General features: G+C 35.8%; 1 long non-coding RNA gene across 1 annotated transcript; it reads left to right on the top strand.

The window, feature by feature from the left end:
• The first annotated feature begins 1,058 nt into the window (after nt 1-1,058).
• LOC129745202 (uncharacterized) lies at nt 1,059-1,650 on the top strand. Its single transcript, XR_008737096.1, has 3 exons — nt 1,059-1,189; nt 1,315-1,420; nt 1,544-1,650. It is a non-coding gene; the product is annotated as an uncharacterized LOC129745202 (long non-coding RNA).
• The last annotated feature ends 14,070 nt before the right edge of the window (nt 1,651-15,720 follow it).

The raw sequence follows: 15,720 nt of genomic DNA, 5'->3' as shown, positions 1-15,720 counted from the left end.
AAAAATTAAAAAATCAAGGAAGACTTAAATCACAAAACAGTTTTAGCTAAGCTGTTAAAAAAAGGTCCTTTGATATTTGTCACTGAAGTTCCCTAACAAAGTCATTTGAGTCCCTAAGTATTCCACAAGTCAAATGGAATTTTTTTTTGCCAATGCTGCCATTCAAACCGATATAGTAGGCAACTCTGACATACAATTTTTTAAATCTGAAAACAAACAAAATCAAGGAAAATAGCCATATTTCCGTAGAGTGATTTCAAAGCATGATCATTATCGTTACCCGCATACTGAAAAACTGTATCTCAAATAGTCAAAACGATACCTACACTGCTCTAGAAATAGTGATCGTGTGTGTTGACGTAGCTATTATGTAAAACTTTACCTCGACAACGATAAGAACGGAACATGAACGTTCATGTGGAAAAGTGATGGTTTCAGAAACGGTGAAGGAACGGTATGAACGATTTACTTCAATACGTAAAAATGATCTCGAACTGTTTCTCATACCATCCATTTCTTATGTCACATTTACATAACAAAATGGTCAAGGCGCGAGTCATTGATGCCAGATGGTTTTGAAAATAAAACATACAACACATTTATGAAAATATGTTTTTGATATCAGTTCATATATTTATAGGAATCAACAATTTACACACTTGACTGAAATATTATGTATTGAAATAATATGTGGACAAACCATTAACGATTCTGCAGCATCCATACAAAAAACCCCCATTAAATTATAAATGTTAACTCGATGACGTGCAGCATTAAGTTTATGCAGTGTATGTCAAGTTTTTCTTAAGAATCTTTCCTCACACAGTTCAACACATCGGTTTATATACCACTCATTTTTCAAAAAAAAAAATCTCAATTTGGAGAAAAACATTTTTCGTATTCCAAAAATCAGTACATCTGGCAGCACTTTGATTTGTTTATCTAATATGAGAAAAAGAAGAAGAAATTTTTCGTCGCGGCCGAAGTTTTTGACGCGTCGGGAAGGTCCGGTCTGGAATCGTTCCAGGATTTCGTTCCAGAACCTCTACACGATGCACCTGCATTCTTTGCTGCATCTACTTTGGCGACCGCCTCTGGTTCAACAGAAGTTGCCATCGGATACGTCGCCCCAGGAGGAAATAAATCGGATAACAAAGAGCGACGAATACATCGAATATTCGAAAAAAAGGTAAAATAATTCTTTCTTTCTTATCTTTTTTCACAGCTTAAACTAAAGTTGCTTAACTTTAAAACTGGGCATTGAAACATACCAAACGGGATGTTTTAATAATCATATTGTTTTTGTTTTCTCAGCAAAAGCTGTTTCAGCTCAACAAGGCAGCAAAACAACCTCCAAGGATCAGGGTTATTTCCCATACCACGGATGTCGTAGAAGACCCGGACTGTTAGGAAGTTACAGGTAAGTTATGAGTTTTATTGATATGATAGTTTTATGTGTTTAATTGCAATAATTGTGAAAACAATGTTCATCGGACAGACCTGCAAAATTAAATTTGCATTTTTATTTCTCTTATTTTTCTAGGTTTTGGCTGCTAGCCGCAATCAAATCATCGCTAATTGCATGGAAGAAATTTCAAATAAAGTAAGTTAATCAAACAGAATAATAAAATATGAACATTGTGCCCAGAATCTTTTTAAAATCTATTAAAAGTGTTTTTTAAATAAAAGTATGAAATCCGAAAATTCCTTAAATCTAAAAGCTTTTTTTACATGTGTGCGTGCTCTATCCAAGAACGATTTCTAAAATCGTTCAAATAAAGTCGGAATCAAGTAAGGTAAAATTGTTATAGAACCGCTACTGTTAGAGTCTATTTTGGAATGCGCTTCGAGAATAACTGTAACGAGAAAAGTTTGGGTATCTTAATATGTTTCCCAGAAGCAGTTTTTTAACATTAAAGTTACAGTTTGTTGAAAAGTTCCCCCATACATCTGTTTTAACAGTTTTTAACAATTACATAACCTAACGACATATTCAAAATACAATCAATTTGGAATTCACGATTCCAGGAATGTTTTTTACGATTTCAATAATCGTTTGCTAAACGTCTTTCTACGCTTCATCAAATCGTCGTTTGACTATTTGTAAAATCGTTTGATTACAATCCTCATTTATGCGGGTAGAATTCACAATTCAACAATGAGCAACACTTTTACAGTCCATAAAAATCTATATATGATAAACAATTATGAAAACTTTGAAATAACTTTCGAACTAAAAATAAAATTATTCGAAAACTCTATCATCCATTAAAGCTAAAGTCGTTCTTTTTTTTTTATTGTGTGTCTAATTTGGGCTAAAAATATTATTCTTTGTCGATTTAAAATTTAACTATAAATATGATAGATTCAATAGTAGTGGTTTAATTGATTGAACTGTAAATATGATAAATTTCACTACAATTGTATGATTGATTTTAGTTATTCAACTATAAATATAATAGATTCAACTATACATTTCTGGTTTACCTCTAAAATTTAACTATAAATATGATAGATTCGACTGTAAATATGATAGATTCAACTACAAATGTATGATTGATTCTAGGTATTGAACTATAAATAAAGTAAATTAAACTATATTTTTATGCTCGATTGTGTGATACTTAAATACTATAGTGTTCATTCGTGTTCGTCAGGGGTTTAAGGGCTCAGCCGACAGTTCCCGACATCGGTGACAAAGCGCAAGCGCTCTCCGCCGCTGGGGCAGCGGTTGTGTAGTAGGCGGACAGTTCCTGGAATTGGGAAAGATACAACTACTATGCCTGCCCGCGAAATCGACGAGGGTTTCGACGTTCCTTTACGTGATCCTGGTAGGATCCCACAGTAAACTAGCATTGGTAAGTCAGCGTAGGTCAATCTTCGCTGGGTGCAGAAGCACAGACTTCTAAGAACGTTTTCCGGAACCGATTAGTTTAGACGAACAATTTGCTGGGCAACCATGCATCAAGATGCAAAAAGAAAAACAGCGGAGGAACCAGGACTTGGATATCGGGATTTCCGGTCAGCTTTTCTAGCATCGTGGCGGTTAAAACGAACTAGATGCAAAGTGCTGCTATTATAATTCAAAAGAAAATAAAACGCAGCCATAAAATATTCCGAAAAAAAACATCTAAAGATATGATAACTCCCAATACAAACAGAATTTAAATTTACAATATTTAATGTTGACCTTATTGAATCAATAATGGAAATAAAATTGAATCTATCATATTTAAAAATAAATCAATCATATTATTACAGTAGAATCTATCATTATTATGATCACTTGAATCATATAATTATAGTTGAATCTACTATAATTATCGTTGAATGTTTGACATCAATCGTACATTATAGTTGAATCTATTATAACCATTGTTGAATGCACAAAGTTTTTCATACAACCATAGTTGAATGTATTGTTGAATGTACGAAATCAATCAGATTGTTTATTATATGTATTGTTGAAATGTTGATAATTATAGTTGGTACAGAATCAATCAGATATATGATATAAGTGGATTATTGTTGGAAATACCATACTTTTTTTCTCCGTGATCAAACTTGAGATCAAATAGATACGGCAAAAATTTGAACAGGTGTTTTGCGAACCACCTGCATGTTTAAACCCTAGGCACCAATGAAAAATGTGAATTTTTTGCCAGGTGTTCTCTAACAAGAATAAAAAAGAAGTAAAACTATCAATTCTAATTCATTAATTGTGTTTTTTTGTTTGTTAACATAGTTTAACAAAACCAATAATAAATTTCATTCATTACAACGATTTTTTTAAATACTTCACTTAAAACCCAAATATATGCTGAGTGAGGTACAACATTTTTGAAGGCTTTAAAGCATTTTGTCTCCAATCTACATAAACACACTCTCAATACAAAGCTGTTAAAAATTCATTACATTCATTACATTTTTTCTACGGATCAGTTTAGAAATCAGTTGAATCGATTTTTTAATTTGTAGAATTTTAAAAGAAATTCTTGTGAATTTGCCTGGAAAATTATAACAGTGCGTTTGATAGGAAATAGTTTCCTATTTAACTCTGCAAATTTTCAGAGACGTCGCATTTGCTATTATGAAGCACCGTGCCGTGCGAAAAGATGAATTGTACATTCATTTTTAATGTGTGTATTGGGTTTAACTCTTGAATTGAAACTACCACAGAAAAATTATACCAATTATAAGCCTCTTTTTACATTTTCATGTTTGTATCAAAGAGTTCTGAATTGAGAGTTTTTTTTTCTTCAGTTTAGACGCAATTGATTTTGAAAAGAGATCCGGGTGTTTTTTTTTAATTCAAAACTTATGATTTTCTTCCCAAAAATGTTTGGAACTTTTCTGACTTGGAAATTTAAATAATAATTCTTTTTTTTTGTTTCGATTATAGTCGTTTTACCATCTTTATGGCATTCGCGACTTTATCAACGTTGTAGTTGGCGGATCGTTATTGAAAAACTTTTCCGGTACAACTGCGTTCGATGTTCGCTCTTGGGCTCGAACTCGCGGACATCGGCTCAGGAGACAATAGACTTGCCAACTGAGCTATATCACAAGCCCAAATAGTAATTCTGATTTTTGAATTTTTGGTAGAATTTCTGATCTTGAAAGCAAAACGGAATTTTGGATTCCTTTTGTATTTTTCCTGGTTTTGGCATCTAGGCATCTAGGACATCATCCTGGCATCTAGGTGAGTGACTGCTCTTTGTAGCAACTCTTAATATAGGGCTAACGTGAAAACGGTTTAATGTGGTTGAAATACGCCTAATAAAATAGGTAAAGTGCCTAAATTAAACATCGAGTGACTTCGTCTAACGCGGTAAAGTGAAATTTTACGTGAAATGTCTATCTTATAATAGTTCTGGTATAAATTCTTTTTCTACATTGGCTACTATCAAACCGCCATTACGGTAAGAAAAGTTAATCGACATGCGCTGAGTGGTGACGCCGATTTCTCAGAGGTCTCACTTAATTGAGCTATCATCTGGTTTGCTTGTGTACATATTGAGCTGCTTCGTATGGTGAAATGAGAAAATAAGAGATCTATTCACGGATGAGCAATCGCTCATTCTCCCCTCTCTGTGGGTCTAATTTAGTGAGAAGGAGAACAACTACTGTTGTTCATGAAAATGCTTGGTAGATTATGTGGTGGTTATATACAGATAAAAAAAAAAAAAAGCTACAATAGTGAAATATCATGGCCCGCTGTGGCCAACGAAAATGCTGCTGATGCTGAACAACTACTGTTGTTCATGAAAATGCTTGGTAGATTATGTGGTGGTTATATACAGATAAAAAAAAAAGCTACAATAGTGAAATATCATGGCCCGCAGTGGCCAACGAAAATGCTGCTGTTCATGCGTATCTGTATGAACTATCAGCATACTGATGTTCGTGCGCTGGAAGCGTTGGGTGATTGCTATGATCGTCAATCATCTTCTCCATACTGCTTCGTGTATTGGAAAAATTTTAACCTGATCCGACTGATCTATTCAAAATTTGCTAACCGGATCGTTCGGGAAAAAAGTCATATACTTGGACAAATATTTCAAATTACCATAAGTGAGATATAAGAAACAGGCCTTGAGTATTGCTTTCTATTGTTAAGAGAACTCCTGATACGTGAGTTCCTTGTGCAAGTTGGCTAGTTCGGGTGTTCGTTTTCGTGAGAAGAAAGAATTATTAATAGTTATTAATAATTAGCAACAGCTCACTCTCTCCATCCTGGGTTTCAAACAGTGAGAAGTTACTGTTATTGGCAAAGTGTGTATGATCAAAGTGTTTTGGTCAACAGCAGCAGCTAATTCTCCCCTTTTATAGGGCTCAAAAAGAGAGAAGTGTCTTTTTCTTTTTTCTAATCTTATATTGTTGTTGTCAGTGTTATGATCAAATTGGATATTTGTGCGCCAAGAGCACTGGAAATAGTTTGATAATACGTTTTGGTGTGTGGTAAGATCATTCTCTCTCTCTTGCAATACCTATGTGTAAAACTACCTCCAACTCGTGTTGGTGTAACGCGATGTACAGCTTTGAGCATCTTTATATCACACGACACTCTCCATCTTCGAACTTCGGACAGTGTTTTGTGCATATGAAAACAAATATGCTTCCCTTGCGGGCAATCTCTGATAGAGCAGTTATTCTATGGCTTCAAAAATTAATTTCCAGGTAATATTTTCTCGAAATCTTACAACTTGGCTCTTTTATTTTTCAGTCTTCATTATGTTAATTGTCTCTTTATATTGAAATTCTTTGCATCTTGAAAAGCTTTTGTACTTCAATCAATAGCATAATACTTCATACGTTTAGTGGTGGTATTTTCCATTATTTCAGTACCAATACTGTAGCTAAGACTTTCACCTTTTGTTTTTATTTACGAACCACAGCACTATTGTTTATGGTTCTGTTTCGAATATTTAACCGCTCGCATTTTCGCGGTTGTTATCAGTTCATCGTTAGCTCTGTTAACAACATTTAGTGTTCGCGTTCGCATTTTGAAGTGATCTAAGTATATCAACCACAAAAATGTCTAACTTCGACCTGCCTGCCATGGATGGGATTGACGAAGGAGACCTGCTGGCCAGCCCAATCCAGAGTTCCGGTAGGGTGAAACGCCCAGCCATTTCACCGGTGGAAAACGACGAAAAAAGAACAAAGAAGGACGACGATGATGCAAACCGGCTTATGGTAAAGCTCATCAATGCTGACGTTGATGAAGCATTCTACGGCAGCCTAACTTCCGAAATTGTACGCATGCAGCAAAAAATCCCTCAAGGTAACATTCAACCAATATTTCTGGGATGCGGCTACATTTCGGGTGTTGCTTGGTTCCATGCCGTCAACTTGGAGAGTTTGGAATGGCTTAAGGAGGCTCTAGGCGCGATCCAGAGCAAAGGTAATCTACCGGAGTTCGAGATCTTGCCTTACGAACCAGTGCCACCACTGAGGCGTGTGTCAGCCGTTTTCCCAGCAATTCCGCCGCTGGATCGAAATGGGGCTAAAACACTGCTTAACACAATCCAGAAGCAGAATCAAATGCTGAGCGTGCGTTTCTGGAGGATCATAAAAATCAAGCGGATTCCCGGTGGAAAATTTTCGGTGCTGATGGGGATTGACGAAAATTCAGTCTCTATTTTGGAGGAAAATAAGCGAAGAGTTTTCTACGCGCTTTCGAGAGTTCATTTCAACATTTTCGATAAGAAATAATACCAATTGTGGAACAATCAGGCTTTTCTTCTTCTTTTTTTTTTTTTTTTTAGTGAAATTAAATCTAAATGGAATAAATAAAAAAATTGAACTTATCTACTTCTGATTTTTACATTTCTTTCTAAATGCAGTCTGAAATCATCACATTGATTCATTTGAACATTTACTTCTTATGGAATTAACTTAATATTTATAATTATTATTATTGTTAATTTTAACATTATAATGATTTTTATAATTTTGAGAACCAGTCACTCACAAGGAGGGTACAACAATAGTGTGTACTGCCATCAACGCAACAATACAAGCTGTCTCCTCCGATAGTGTTCCCAATATTCAAGGTACTTGCGCCGAGGAAGCTCGTTATAACGAGGGTAGGGGGGACGCAAAAGATTCTCTATCGCTAGCAAGAAATAATAATATTGATTTGATACAAATGATAAATAATTTTTGATTATATATGATAAAATCTAACAACAACAACAACAACAGCAATTCCCATGTGGTAAACAATTTATGTTTAAACAGTTCAATGCTCTTATGTTCTCCTTTCATGGAAAATGCGCTCAATATCGCTGCATCCGATTTCTTTTCAATTCACACATTGATGATCAATTTAGTTCGATTGAAATTTATAAATAGAAAAAAAGTTGTTGCTGTTTGTTTTGTGTTCTACGTTGGTTTGTTCATTCTTAATCACAGCCGTGGCTTCGGTTAAAGTTGCACAGATTAACCTTCAACATAAACGAACAGCAGCAATAAATTTATGTCGGCTCGTCCAGAATGGGAAAGCATCTATTGCATTGGTCCAAGAACCTTATTTCAGAAAGGGAAATTTTTATATCGGGAACATGGTCGCACCTAACTTTACTGTTTTCAGCAAAGTAGGAATGACAAACGCTCGAGAAATGCCTCGTGCTTGCATTCTTGTTAATAATGCTATCAATGCGATCTTATTGCCGGAACTAACTACTAGGGATATCTGTGTTATAGAAGTTTCTTTGTTGAGCAACAGCACTATGAGGAAATACATTTACTGTTCAGCTTACTCGCCTTATGAGCAACCATCTCCAACGGAAAGTTTGAAGAAAGTTGTTACATACTGGGAATTTCACAAAATTCCGATTATTATAGCTTGTGATGCAAATGCTCATCATGTTATTTGGGGTAGCTCAAATACCAATCTAAGAGGTGCCGATCTCATGGAGTATTTGAGTAGCACTGATTTAGAAATACTGAACTTAGGAAACAGTCCGACTTTTGTTCGTACCGATAGACATGAAGTCATTGATATCACTCTTTGTTCAAGATCCGTTTCACTGGAATTATGTTATTGGCATCTGCCAGAAGAAGAATCGTTATCTGATCACAGATTCATCTACTTTGAACATTTAGGGGCGTTCCTGAATACTGTCTCTTTTAGAAACCCAAGAGCTACAAATTGGGATCACTACTTGGATAATTTAGCTACCCGATTTCATGGATACTTTCCTCAAATAAACACTCCTGCTGATCTAGACGATGTCGTGGATAACATGACAGAAAAGATAGTGAGCTCCTTTGAAGAGGCATGCCCACTTCGCACTTTAAGAATACATAAAAAAACCACACCATGGTGGAATTCAAACCTTGCAAAACTGAGGAAGTGCTGCAGACGTGCGTGGAATAGACGACGTACAGAAGGGTTTGAAGCTTTTAAGTCTGCTCGAAGAGCCTACAGGAAAGCCACTAGAGCGGCTGAGCGTTCAAGCTGGCAGACCTATTGTACAAACATTTCAGGCTTAAATGAGGCGTGTAGACTCAACAAAGTCTTGGCTAAATCAAATCATTATCAGGTATCTAATCTAAAAACCTTAAATGGAGATTACACTTCAAGTGATGAAGACACATTAGCATGTCTGTACAATATTCATTTTCCGGGTTGTGTTCAGTCAACCTTTGCTGTTGAACAAGAATTTTTCTCAAGTAGTTCGGAAAACTGGTTTTTCGCTCGCAAAGTTATAACTGATGAATCTCTAAAATGGGCAATCGATGGGTTTGCTCAGTATAAATCTCCCGGTAGAGATGGGGTTCTTCCTATTTTTCTTCAAAAGGGCTATGATCATCTCAAATTCGTAGTTAAAAAAGTAATGGTAAGCAGTCTTGCAACCGGGTATATCCCTAAACTGTGGAGAAAAATAAATGTAAAATTCATTCCCAAAGGTGGAAGAGATTCTTACGACGAGGCAAAAAGTTTTCGCCCTATAAGTCTAAGCTCATTATTTTTAAAAACTCTGGAACGTTTAATCGATCATTATATACGAGAGGAATGTCTAATACGTTATCCTCTCCATGAGACGCAGCATGCGTATCAAACTGGCAAATCCTCGATAACTCTTTTGCACAATATCGTGTACCAAATTGAAGAAGCTTTTACCCACAAACAATCTTGTTTAGGAGCCTTCCTAGACATAGAAGGAGCATTCGATAATGTATCCTTCGTCTCAATTGTAAATGCAGCGCAGCACCACGGAATTCCCGATGTCATCATTAATTGGATACACTCTATGCTTAGTAACAGACATCTTCACTCGCAGTTAAGACTGGCTGAAATTGAAAAAGTAAGTACTCGTGGCTGTCCTCAGGGGGGTGTTCTTTCACCCCTTCTTTGGAATTTAGTTGCGGATAGTTTGCTGAAAAATCTCAACGATCAAGGAATACCTACTTATGGATTTGCCGACGATTATCTACTTTTGATCAATGGAATGTGCACCAGCACACTTTTTGACATAATGCAACAAGCCCTACGATCAGTGGAAAGTTGGTGCTCGCGAGTAAACCTTTCTGTCAATCCATTGAAAACCAACTTAATTCTATTTACAAAAAAACGCAATATTCGTGGAGTTCGACCCCTGTTTTTCTATGGCTCGCAAATTTTCCTATCGGACCAAGTAAAATATTTGGGCGTTATTCTAGACTCCAAGTTACTTTGGTCTGCTCATATTGAATTTAGAATTAAAAAGGCCTGCATGGCTTTTGGACAGTGTCGACGAGCAATCGGCAATAACTGGGGACTCAAACCCAAACATATCCACTGGATATATTCCACTATAGTTCGACCAACTTTGGCCTACGGATGCCTAGTATGGTGGCAAAAAGGTGAAGTTGCTACAGTTCGGACAAAACTAAATCATATTCAAAGAATGTGTCTTTTGGGGATGTCCGGATCGCTCACAACAACACCTATAGCCGCTCTTGAAGCTCTATTCTCTATAAAACCTTTACATGTGTTCCTTAAACAGGAAGCCCTTTCATGTGCCTTTCGATTACAGGCGGTCGGTTTTTGGCAGCCTGACTATGCTGTGCGACTTCCGACCCATACAAATGTGTGGCATGAATTTCTCCGAATAAATTTGTTCCACACAGCACCCAATGATCTAACACTTGCGAATAACTTTCCCTATAAAAACTTCAACACAAAATTTCCTCTAATCCAAGAATGGACATCAGGTTTTGTGGAGGAACAAATGTCCTCGCATATAGTTTTCTATACAGACGGTTCACTGGCGAACGGCCGCGCTGGTGCAGGAATCTTCAGTCACGAGTTGAACATAGAACATTCTCAACCTCTAGGTAGATACTGCACTGTTTTCCAGGCCGAACTGTATGCTATCATGTATGGTGTGCAAATTGCGCTGCAAAAGAAAATCATGTTTAGGACAATTTATATCTGCTCAGACAGCCAAGCGGCTTTAAAAGCTTTAAACGCCTCTAGCACCAGATCTAAACTGGTAATCGCATGCCGAAAAGCAGTCGTAGAGCTTGCTGAAAGCAACAGCTTAAACCTTTTATGGGTACCTGGTCACACGGGAATTTTTGGAAACGAGTGCGCCGACGAACTCGCCAGAGCTGGATCGGAAAAGGAATTTTGTGGTCCAGAACCGGCTGTCCCAATTTCGCCATGCTGGGTCAGAAACCAAATAAATGCTTGGTCTTCTGTCCAACATGAACGATATTGGGAGGAGTTGGACACTTGTCGCCAAACCAAATTATTCTTAGAAAAACCCTCTCAGATGGTATCAAAATATTTGTTAACTCTGTGTAAATCTCATTGTAGTATCCTGATCAGAGCACTCTCTGGCCATTGTAAGCTCAATTATCACATGCATAAAATTCAGCGTGCTGAATCTCCTGTATGTGGAAGTTGTGAATCAGACGTAGAAGATTCTTTCCACCTGATATGTAACTGCCCATCATTTGCTCAACTACGTTTTCGTATTTTGGGACAACACGTTATAAGTGAATCCAATTTCAAGAAACTAAACCTCAAACACTTACTATCTTTCCTTACTCTTTGTGGAAAAGAGCTCTAAAGCTTTAAAAAGTTTTTAAACTTCCTCAATGGACATAGGTTTTCTCAGGTAAATGATGAAATCTATAAAATAAAAGGCCAGGCACAATTTTCCCGATTGTTTGGATAACGTGCCGCTAATTGAGCCAACCCCTTTCTGATACCTGATACCTGATCAACGTTGTAGTTGGCGGATCGTTATTGAAAAACTTTTCCGGTACAACTGCGTTCGATGTTCGCTCTTGGGCTCGAACTCGCGGACATCGGCTCAGGAGACAATAGACTTGCCAACTGAGCTATATCACAAGCCCAAATAGTAATTCTGATTTTTGAATTTTTGGTAGAATTTCTGATCTTGAAAGCAAAACGGAATTTTGGATTCCTTTTGTATTTTTCCTGGTTTTGGATTTTTCCTTTGCGATTTTCAATTCCCGGTTTTCCCCGTTCTGTAGCCACCCTGCTTCAATATAAGTAGGTCTGCCTAGTCAAATAAAAAGATAATAACTGTTTACTTATGTTCTTTAAAAAAAATCTAGAACCTAACTGATCAACTTAGGATTAAGCTACATACGCGGTAGAATATCCTATTATAAAACGCTCGTCTCAGTGAATGTGGAACTGTAGGTCAGCGAAAACTGAATTCACCATAATCCGTAACAAAACGCAGGAGACAATACAACACAACTATCAGCCCAACGCCACCCATTCAAAGGTATGGATATAGGCACGCTTCATGCCCCATCATCATTGACTTGTATTCGACTAATTGCCTGCCACACCCTTTTGCTCGGTCCAACCGCACACGTTATGGTTTGCCGGGCTGCGCTGGATTGCATTCTTATTATCATATCATTGCCATTGACAATTGGAATTAATTAGAAAATCTTGACACTAAGAGTTTGTTTATGATTCCCGTTAAAAAACTGTTTTTTCGAACAACATATTTAAAAAAAAAAAAAAAAAAATATATATATATATATATATATATATATATATATATATATATATATATATATATATATATATATATATATATATATATATATATATATATATATATATATATATATATATATATATATATATATATATATATATATATATATATATAAATATATAAATATATATATATATATATATATATATATATATATATATATATATATATATATATATATATATATATATATATATATATATATATATATATATATATATAAATATATATATATATACATATATATATATATATATATATATATATATATATATATATATATATATATATATATATATATATATATATATATATATATATATATATATATATATATATATATATATATATATATTTTTTTTTTTTTTTTTAAATATGTTGTTCGAAAAAACAGTTTTTTAACGGGAATCATAAACAAACTCTTAGTGTCAAGATTTTCTAATTATTCTAATCAATATATATTCAGCGCAAATACTATGCAGACTCTTGAAAAATCTGCCAAATACATCTTCATTAAGAACAGCTAATAAACTTGACCATAGTTTTGTTTAGCGGAAACTTGTATTTTGATCGGCAGATAGCAAAACACAAAAATCGCATTTTATTCAATAAACTACCTTACTGAACAAGAAATTTCAATTTGGATAAAGGTATACTTAGCTCTGATTTGTAGAAAGATTCGAAAAAAGTATCAAGTAAAGCTGTAAATTTTCTTCCATTTCCGGCACCGGCCCCAGCTATTTTAACAACCAATGTACATCGTCCACTAGCTAGAGTTTCAATAATGAACTGGGAGACCTCAAAACACTAACAAAATTAGAACAAACGCGACGCAAACTCAAATTATCCAACTTCTGTACGAATTTTTGTCTCAAATAACAATTCACAATTGAAAATAAAATAATTTTTCAGGAGTAAAAATCAGCAGCAAAAATAACCACACCCGTCAGTCACGGTCGCCGCACTCTCTCTTATTTCTACTTTAACACATTAACTACACATTTACACTTCACTTATAAATTTGAACACCGTTGATGAAATGACATTTGATGAGCCACGTTGCTGGCCGTCCGAATCCTGTAAAGATAGCAAAAGATGAAAACAACAAAAACACAATAAAATTTTTACTACTTACAAAAATCAGCTTTTCTATCACTCAGAGTTTCTTTATTTTTCAGTTGGATCCGGGCCGTTTTGACTACTGTTTTCTTCCACAAAGATTCTACGTGAATAATTTTTTCAAAGTTACGTGAATATCTCATAAAATGCACCAAATTCTTTTATACTTGGCGGATACGTTTTGACGGCATTCAACTATGTAAATTTCATATAAGGATCATGTGTTTTAATTATTAACTGCTAAGAGCTTCACGTAAATCAAGCAAAAATTCACGTTTTAAATGCCTGCGTGAAAATCCAGGTGAATTTGCTTTTCGGTTGAGTGTGGATTTCATTAAAAAAATTTCCATGTAAAGCTAATGAAATGAAAATTTGAAGTTTATGTTTTTTTTTTCTAAAACGAAAACTTTTTAGACTACATAGGTTTTGAAATTCAAAACAAAGTTTGAATTCGACACACCCTATGGTAGTTTTGACGTAAGGCAAACCGGAACACATGCAGAGGATTAAAAAAAAACCTACTAAAAATCATACATAATTCATCAATTTTGATCAAATGAATGTGCTGCCAAATAAGTTATTTACGAATGTCGAATCGATAAGCTTGATGTAATAAACTTGAGGGCGGGAATTTTTATGGAATGGTAGGTAGGGTAGGATAGGGTAATTCGAGTCGGTAAATTACTTGTTGCAATTCTTCAATTCTCGGTAAGCTTTTTAACAAAACTAGGCATCTTCTTTTACTGTATAATTAACTCTTTTCTACATTCACCAGATATCATTCTAATGTTTTAAGATTCTCGGTTAAGTGTTAAGCATTGCACGAACAGCAATCGTCTTCTCAAACCCCCATGTACGTTAATTTATTCTGTACAGCCGACTAAAGATACATTTTCGGCAACCGTTTTTTTTTTGAATTATAGTCGTAAAATTCTTCTATCTCCTTCCTTCGGGAAATAACTGAAGCGATATAAAACCTGTTGTGTAGATACCTGACCTTTCCAACACATTTTCAAACGAAGAATCAGCGAATGCTGGAAGGAACGATTTCAAGATTGACTCAAATACAGCGAGAACTCGATCAGGAGATTAATATTATTATATAATCGATAATTATACAAACGATCATTATATCAAGACGATGATGATAATTTTGAACTGCCTCCTGTCTTGTACTCAAACTTTCAGGAACTGTTTCCAACTGGAAGAAGTTTTCGAAAGTTTGGACCACAGCCAGGAGAATCGAGCGCACGCTACCTCTGATCCATGCCTGATGCATTGGAATTAGCGCTTCAAAATTCCAATAGATGGATTCGAAGCAGGCAAACTGTGGCTGAAAAAACTACTGTTTGTATAAAAGCAGATATAATAATTTGTTTTTTCGAAACGTCAGAAACGATATTGATTTTAAAGCTACATCTGAGTAAGATAATAATTTCTCATCGAGAAGGGTTTGAGTAACAACTTTGATATGCTCTACTGATCGGGTAGGGCTGAGATATTTAATTTACTTACCAAATGATCCCACGCCGATCCTCCGGTCTATAGGGCCGTGGTAAGAGACCTCCACTCTTGACGATATGGAGCCAGCGTCTTCACCTGGTCCCAGTCAAGATTTTCATCGACAGTTCGGATTTCGGCGGCTATTCTTCGCCGCCACGAGTTTCTGGGTCTACCTCTTCTTCGATGTCCCTCTGAATTCCAATCTAGCGCCTCTCTGCAAATTTCGTTTTCATCTTTTCGCAGCGTGTGCCCGATCCATCTTCACTTACGTTACCGAATCTCGATTTATAGCGCCCTTTGATGATACTGGCGATGTAGTTCTTCTTTCGAGATCCAGTTGCCAGGCCACCAAACGCGGATGATATTCCACAGGCAGCGGTTTACAAATATTTGCAGTTTTCGCGACGTTACCGCATATGTGCACAAAGTTTTGCACCCGTACAGCAATACGGATTTGACGTTTGAGTTGAAGATTCGGATTTTCGTTCGTAGAGAGATTTGGCGTGACCGTCAGATGTTTCGGAGACTCGCAAACGCAAATCGGGCCTTTCTG

The sequence above is a fragment of the Uranotaenia lowii genome, chromosome 1 (assembly GCF_029784155.1).
Source record: "Uranotaenia lowii strain MFRU-FL chromosome 1, ASM2978415v1, whole genome shotgun sequence".
In the NCBI taxonomy this organism is placed as follows: Eukaryota; Metazoa; Arthropoda; class Insecta; order Diptera; family Culicidae; genus Uranotaenia; species Uranotaenia lowii.
Note: the sequence above shows the minus strand (reverse complement) of the source record. Positions and strands in the feature narration are given on the sequence as shown.